A 7,833-nucleotide genomic window follows, 5' to 3' on the forward strand; every position below is an offset into this window, starting at 1 on the left:
CTGCGGCTGGCCGGAAACGAGAGGTCCTGGCGAGCTGGCTCTCCTGGTCCTCTGCGCCGCAGACTTGGTGGCAGCGCAGGCACTGGTGTGGTGACCCAGGCCGCCTGGCCTCCATGGAAAAACAGTGTCCCTGAGTCTCCGGTTGGAGGGAGGCAGGGCGGGGGCCCAGAGTGGGGAACACGTTTGGGCTGCACAGGGTGACCTGGGGCCTCTCTGCTCGGGAGGCTCTGGGTCTGAAGGACTGGCTGCAGTGGCCACGTCCAGCCACAAGAGAAGCCTGGTGGACCCCGTTTCCAGGCACAGTTCGGGTATCAAGTCCACTTTTGCCAGGACTGTGTGGCCTTGAAATCCAGCAGCAGATCGTGCGCGTGCTGAGTCCCCGCTGTTAAGTTCCCGTCGCAATGATCACGGATTAGGAACAGCAGTAGTGAATACAAGGAAAGGAAGCGGCCATCAGGGTGGGGGGCGGAGTTGCCGTGTGCTCACTCCAGAGGCCAGCGGGACCCGTGTTCGGTCCTTGACGGCCTCCGAGGGGGATGCCTTGGCCCGCTGTGTGGCCGCAGCTGCGCCGCCCTCCCCGCCCGCGGGCACATTCCGGACGCTCAGGTCTTGCTCGGATGCCCGGGGGTGCGGCTTATTTATAGAAGCAGCAGCAGCACTTTATTTTACCCGCTGGACTGGAATTCTCAGAGTGGATACGGAGGCCGAGGGAAGTTTGAGTGTCGCCTTGGTGTGTGACAGAAACAGCGCCGTCCTGCGCAGGTCACAGAGGCAGAGGGGAGGTCGGCTGGCGGGGGCCTTGCCAGGAGAGGAGGTGAGCGTGGCGGTGACAGAAGCCCTCCGACGTCATCTGCTGGCGTTGCATCTCTTACCCGGGGTGGAGAGTGCCGGTGCGGGCCTGCAGCCTGGGGCCTGCTGGGGGCCAGCGATGTGCCTCTGCGTGAATCCCTTCGTGACTTGACTTGTTGGGCGAGCTCCAGTCACAGCAGTCGCCAGACAGGTCCCACGCCGAGGCCCGGGCCGTCGGGGACGGGGTGCTGGGCAGCGGGGCCTCCGTTCCCGGCTCAGCCTGAGCAGGCCTCGCCCGGGAAGTGCTGAAGCGTCTGGTTTCTGTTCATTAGCTTCTGGGGATCCGCTGGTGCCCATCAGTCACCGCCTCTGAGCCTGAGGACCACCCCAGGGCCCACACCACAGAGTCCCCGGCTGTGGGAGGGGTGCGGAGCCTGTGCCGATCGAATGAGCTACGGAGACTCGATCCCCATCCGGACCCCACTCTCGCTGACTTGCAGGGAGCAGGTGCGCTTAGATTTCTGCACACCTGTTCTCAAGGTTCTGGAATGGAATTAGAAGTCGTACGGTCCGTTTGTTCTGTTTCCTGCACAGCGGCTGCCTGTGTCCGACAGGAAATGACTCCTCCTGCAGAGGAGCCGCACGCAGCCTTGCCGCCGGCCGTCCGAACCGCAGCTGTCTGTCCGGCGCCACCCTTGCACGGGCGTGGGGCGCTGGTTTAAAGTAAGACCAGGGGAAAGCGTGGGGCTGAAACATAGCACAGCAAACACCCGCCTGCTGAGGATGGTCATTAGTCACTTAAAATTCTGTTTATTCGAGGGAGGATGAAACCAAAGAGGCAAGTGCTTTAAAGAACAAAACACCGGGTGTCCTGTGAAAGCTGACCGTCCCTGACTTTGAAGGTGCTCACGCTGGGCTCTGCGGAACTTGAGCGCCGGTCTAGTTTCCTGAGGTTCTGCGCAGGTTTAAGGCGGTGAGCAGCTGCGTGTGAAGGATCCTTCCTGTCGAGCACGTGTGGAGTTTTCTCTGGATCGCCGGGACGAGAACACTACGGCTTTGAAGGCTGCTGCCCTGGTGCCCGTCACGCTCCTGTCACAGCCTTCTCTGGGGAGTACAGATGGCGGAGCTCTTCTAGGCGCCTCTGCTGCTTTGAAATTAAACCTCAGAGAAACGACTTGCCTTGCGGTCTCCCCATACTCGACTCTCTCCGGGAGGCTTCAGGCTCTGCAGTAACCGAAGGCCTATCCTTGGGTGACTTCTTCCCAACTTTCTATCCTCATTTAAAGATCGAGCTAAGCTCAATGTACGGGATTTAAAAATACCTTCACACGTCATTTGTCACCATCTTAAACTTTTTTTAATGTTTATTTGAGAGAGCGCGAGCGAGCGTGAGTGGGGGAGGGGCAGAGGGAGGGAGACACAGAGTCTGAAGCGGCTCCAGGCTGCAAGCGGTTGGCTGTGAGCTCATGACCTGAGCCCAAGTCTGACACCGACTGGGCCGCCCAGGCGCCTCGATTTGCCACCATCTTTTAGCTGATGTATTTGACATTTTGTTTGTGAAAAGGAGGTGAATGGGTTCGTTCTTGGTGGTAATTGATGTAAAAGATTCCTTAAAAAACAGAAGAAACCAAAATAATAACCAAGGCAACTGTGTCTGGAAAGCCCTGAGAAGCCCCATTTGGACAGGATTTGGACGCCACTTGTGAATGGCCGCAGTGCACACCGGGGCCCCTGGGCACCCTGACCCGTCGATCCAGATCCAGGGCTCTGAAGTCACATCGTTTTCAGCCTCTGCACAAAATACTGGTGATGTTCATTCAGCTAATCACTGTGGAATGTCGGGCCTTGTTCTGGGAGGCGGGGTCAGTCATGAGTGAGCAGGTCCCTGGCTTCACTGGGCTGCTTTTCACCTTTCAGTTAAATAGAAAGCGTGAGGTGTTTTATTGCCCAGAGTAAGTGAATGAAGGGAAGTTCAGATTTTCGATGGATAAATCCAGGAAGGCTTCATGAGGGAGAGTTTTAGAAATTGTTGGCGAGAGGGCTGTTGGTAGGAAGTGTATTCTAAGGATGTGATTCTTAGACAAAGACCACGTGGGACCCAGAGGATAGGCAGGCCTGGTTCACCTTGGAAGGGAGGAGTGCCTGGAAACGCCTCAAGAGTTCTGGCAACAGGTTTCCAAAAATAGGTGGCACCCGGGGACTTGACGCCTGTTCTTGAGAAGAAAAGAATTCTGGTCTTGGGGCCTGTTGTCCCTTCTGTGTGCACGTCAACCAGTTCTGCCTTTAGTTTTATTTTTGTTACATTTATTTTATTTTATTTGTCATCGGTTCTCTTTGGGAAATATTGGCCACTTTAATATTAGCTCAAGCTAGATACCCACAGCCCAACACTTAAAGTCAATTAAAAATGGGCAGAAGTCACGAACAGACACTTTCCCAAAGACATCCAGATGGCCAGCAGACGCAGGAAACGTGCTGGACATCACTCCTCAACAGGGAAATACAAGTCAAGACCTCGGTGAGATAGCACCTCACAGCTGTCAGAACGGCCAAGATCCACGACACAGAAACGGCAGGTGTTGGCGAGGATGCGGAGAACAGGAACGCGCAAGCACTGACGGTGGGCAGGAGACTGGGGCAGCCGCTGTGGACAGCCGTGTGGAGGCTCCCCCGAAAGTTCAAACTAGGATTACCCTGTGACCCAGCAGTTCCCCTACTGAATATTCATCCAAAGAAAACAAAAACTCTGGGAAAGAGCGCTGCAGCCGTGTTTACAGCTGCACTATTTACAGTAGCCCAGATATGGAAGGAGCCCAGTCCGTTGTCTAATGGACGGATAAACAAGCTGGGCACATATACAATGGATACCAGACGTGAAAATGAGATCTCGTCGTTTGCAGCACATGGACCTAGAGAGTGTAACTGTAGTGAAGTCGGAGAGAGAGGGAAATACTGTGTGATTTCACTTATCTGTGGAGGGTAAGAAATAAAGACAAAACCCCCCAGAAAACCTGAGACTCGCAACTCTAGAGAACGCCCTGATGGTCACGGGAGGGATGTGGGGGGGGGGTAAACAGGTGAAGGGGACCAAGGGCACACGGACCCTGAGGAGCACCGAGAAATGTGTAGAAGGGTCGAATCAGTGTATTGTCCCCCTGAAACGGACAGAGCGCTGTATCGTCACTGTCCTTCGGTTAAAAAAGCCAAGGGACACGAGAGTATCCTGTTAAATAGTCTCCGCTTTAGATTAAACAGAATCATTTGAAAGAAAGGAAAACCATTGGGGGGGAAATTATCCTTTTTTTTTTCTTCAAAGATAAAAGGATGACTTACACAGTTTTTGAGTTAATTATTACATTGTATGAACTCGTTTTTAAGAGACAGCACGGAGGCTGTAAGTCCTTCCGGAAACTACCTCCATCTGCACTTGAGGATCCGCTTTGTTACAGAACCCTGCCCGCTGTTTGCAGGCCTCTGAGCGGTGCTGCCTGCGGGGAATAAGGGCGTGGGTCCCGCCTTCTCGGATTCTTTGCAGAAGACAGCTCCTTACAGCCGAGGGAACAGCCTTCTGCCAAATTCATCTTGATTCCAGAGGTGGAAAAAATTGTCCTCTTGTTAATTCTAGAGCTCACTTTGGAAAGTTTGTACAATGAGAGAAAAGGTCACAGTGCTTTACAGGGACTTGAATTTAGGTGGAGATGGTTGAATGTATTGTAATCGTAGTCGTCTCTTGATATTTTTGGCTATTTCACATTGGATTTAGAACAGTGAGTCAGAGCTGAGTGTGTTCTTACCTTTTCCTCTTCTGGTGGGATGTTCTGTTTATGTGGTGAGGGTGCTGAGGAGCGGTGAGGGTTACGCCTGCAGGCCAGGGTGTTCCGGTTGGAACACAGTCAGCATTTGAGCGAAGCAGCTTAGTGCTACTCGGAATAAACCCGGTGCTGTGTGTCGGGGTAAGGAGTGCGCCGATCGTGCACGGAACGGCCATCTCCTGAAATGGTTCTGTCTTCAGACGGCGTCTCCTGTGCGGTGAGCCACGCGGCAGTGTCAGTGAGGGCAGCAGGCCTGAGGGAGCTTTAGCTCCAGAACGTCCGTCCTGAGTGACGAGAACTGAATGCAGGTGCTGATGTGTTTGCGAGCCGAGCTTCGTGTGTGGGGGCTTCTGTTTCAGGTGGCCGGAGGCGGGGGGGTCTCCGTCAGACTTGGTGGTGAGCGTGTGTGCATTTCAGGGGGAACCTGGGACTGGGGTCTCCGTCCGTTGGCGGGGTCGGCCTCTGGACCCCGTCCCCGGGGGGTGGTGGTGAGAGGTGCAATTCAGGAAAGTGGACACCACGTCGGGGGTTCGTGGACGCGCATGGCTGTGAACAGCCCTCGCCACGCCTGCCTGGAAACCTGAAGGGGGTCGGTGCGTGAGCTCCGGCTCAGGGACTGCGGCGGCCATGTCCTTGCCGTGGTCCGAGCCGGGTTTTGTGTGAGCCCGACGCGCTAGTAAGTGCTTTCCAAGGGCTAGAGGTGCCCTCGCCTTCCGGCTTCCATCTGGAGTCCTGCGTGTGCTTGAGTTGTCTTATGGATCCGGGTCGAGTCTGTCTTCAAGGCCTTCTGGAATGAGGACCAGGAGGGAAGATGTTCTAGAGCCTTAAATACCACACCGAGCACCCTTTCCCTGGGCAATAGGGTGCTGTCGGGCCGCTCTGCGCTCCGCCCCGTGTTGGGCGTGACTCAGGGCTCATACGGCGAACCTGTCAGCGTTACTTCTCGGTGCGGGGCTGGCGTGTGCGTGCACAGATCGGGCACGTCGTGAATACAGGAACATACGTCTTGGGGTCTTGTTGGGGTGTCCTGGGGCTGTCAGATTGTTGCTGAAAACCCCTCCGTCGACCCCACCTGGGCTCTCGCCGGTGAGGCTCCGACGTGGACGCGAGCCGTGGAGCGGCGTCTGAAACCGGGGGTGAGCCAGCGCTCCCGCAGCTTGGCGCGGGGGTCTGCTCTGATTTGGGATGGGTCTGGTTTCTGAAAGTGGAGAGACATTGCTCTTTCAGAGGGGTTTTGGCTTTTCTTGGTCTAGGGAGGGCGATGGCAGGATCTTGAGTGGTGGGACACTCCTCTTCGTTACGGAGAAGTCGAGTCCCGAAGAGAAGTCGGGGCGTGGGGGCTGCAGGGGGGGTTCCTGCGGCACTTCTGGAGGCGGAGGGGGGCCTGCCGGCGTCTAAACGAGGCCCCTGCGGGTGGAGTTTGCGAGCTGGTGCCAGTTCTTCCTCGTCCGTCGTCTGGGCCGCGATGGCAGGCCCTCCCTCACGGAATTCACCGGGAAGAGACTGCTTGGGGTCTGCAAGGCAGAGAGAAAACAGACCAGTTCTCCCTTCCTGAAACTTCCCAGTGGGAAGCACTGCGTCGGCTCTGGGAGCCCACTTAGGAAGACCAGGGCATCCAGGTGTTACCAGGCGAGTGTGGACCTGGGTGCTGTGGGGCCAGGAACAGAGCGATGGGTCCCTCAGGGAAAGGGGTGCTTCCCAAGTGGGGACCCCTGAGATGGGCCCAAGACGGCGTGTGCGCAGAAACGGAGTATTCCCGGGGGGCCAGAGATCGGAGCGCCGTCCTGGTCGATGGGGGAGCTCCCTGCACAGCACCGACACTCGGGCTTGCTTCCCAGTGCGAGAGGCACTCCCAGGAAGACGGTTCTGTGGCTTAATCGTCGTGTGATCTTTGTGGCTGGTAAGTGACCCACAAGTCCTGGTAGTCTGTGGTCCGTAGTTCTGAGTGGGGCTGTGAGTTACAAGTGCACGTCCTACGCCAGAGATGTGTGTTCTGAGACCTTGGTCAGCAGCCTTCACGTTCAGATCCAGACCGGGGAGGATGAAGTTTCACGGTTTCTGGTTTCCGCTGAGATTTCGCCTCCAGAACAGTCTTGTACAAATAGTGGTTTATGTATTTAGACCAGGGCTAAGGGCAGGGCACCTGTTCATCTTGTGCTTTGTGGTGACGTGATACTTGGTCAGGGATTTAGACTTCACTGGATTTGGCGAGAGAATCCCGACTGTCAAACTGAAAGGAATGTTTCAGGACCTTCTGGAAGCTGGTGTGAAACGGATAGATTTTGATGCTCGTGATGTCCCGAGGTCCCTGAGACAGTGGTAGGAGTCCCATCATGCTGCCCTGATTCCCTGTTTTAGGAGGAAAACATTGCTCGGTTGTAAAATGTCACCTGTCGAAGTCCTGGCGCCTGACCTGACCCCCCGGAGTCCCGACACTGCACTCGGGGGGTGGGGGGGCTGTGATGCTCAGGTCACACGTCGGGAGCAGAGAACTGACCCCCCACACCCACCTTCCCGTTCTCAGGGTCTCCGTCAGCCTGCCCTGGGTACTTAGGTGTTCTGTCTTGTCGCAAAGCAGTTGCACAGTCTGTTTCTTGATGGGCCTGCACTTACTTTTCAGAGAGCGACGGTGTTTCCGTGAACTTGAGCTATAATTTCTGTGATAGACTGGTTTTGAGAACTGTAGGAAGAGTGGAAGGCAACAATTTGATAGAGCTCGGAATGAGTGGCCTGGGCCTAAGTGAGGTCGCGTGCTCTCCTTCCCCCCAGGTTTAGGTATGGCTGCTCCCTGGCTGGCCGGGGCTACGTCATGCGTGGCCAAGTCCTAGGCAAACCCCAAATTAACAGAAAGTTCTGGTCTTGGTTGTTTACCTTTTTAGTTGATGTGGGACCATAGAATTGAGGAGTGTGTTTTGCGGAGGAAATCCATTTCTGTAATTGTGGAGAAGTGTGTGTGGATGTGTATGTATACATATGGGTGTGTGTGTACATCTATACATATGTACACCTGTGTGTGTGTGTGTGTGTGTGTGTGTGTGTGTACATAGGTGTATTTATATATGGGTACACATGTTATAATTACTCTAAAAGCTCCAAACCATAGGGTCACCTGGGTGGCTCTGACTCTTGATTTCAGCTCAGGCTGTGGTCTCATGGTTCAGGGGTTTGAGCCCCACAACGGGCTCTGTGCTGACAGCTCAGAGCCTGGAACCTGCTTGAGATTCTGTCTCCC

General features: G+C 55.3%; 1 long non-coding RNA gene across 1 annotated transcript; it reads left to right on the top strand.

Moving 5' to 3' along the window:
* The first annotated feature begins 1,397 nt into the window (after nt 1–1,397).
* Nucleotides 1,398–2,140, top strand: LOC115305583. The gene is made up of 2 exons (XR_003914860.1): nt 1,398–1,512; nt 1,609–2,140. It is a non-coding gene; the product is annotated as an uncharacterized LOC115305583 (long non-coding RNA).
* Nucleotides 2,141–7,833: the final 5,693 nt, after the last annotated feature.

The sequence above is a fragment of the Suricata suricatta genome, chromosome 10 (genome assembly GCF_006229205.1).
Source record: "Suricata suricatta isolate VVHF042 chromosome 10, meerkat_22Aug2017_6uvM2_HiC, whole genome shotgun sequence".
Lineage (NCBI taxonomy): Eukaryota > Metazoa > Chordata > Mammalia > Carnivora > Herpestidae > Suricata > Suricata suricatta.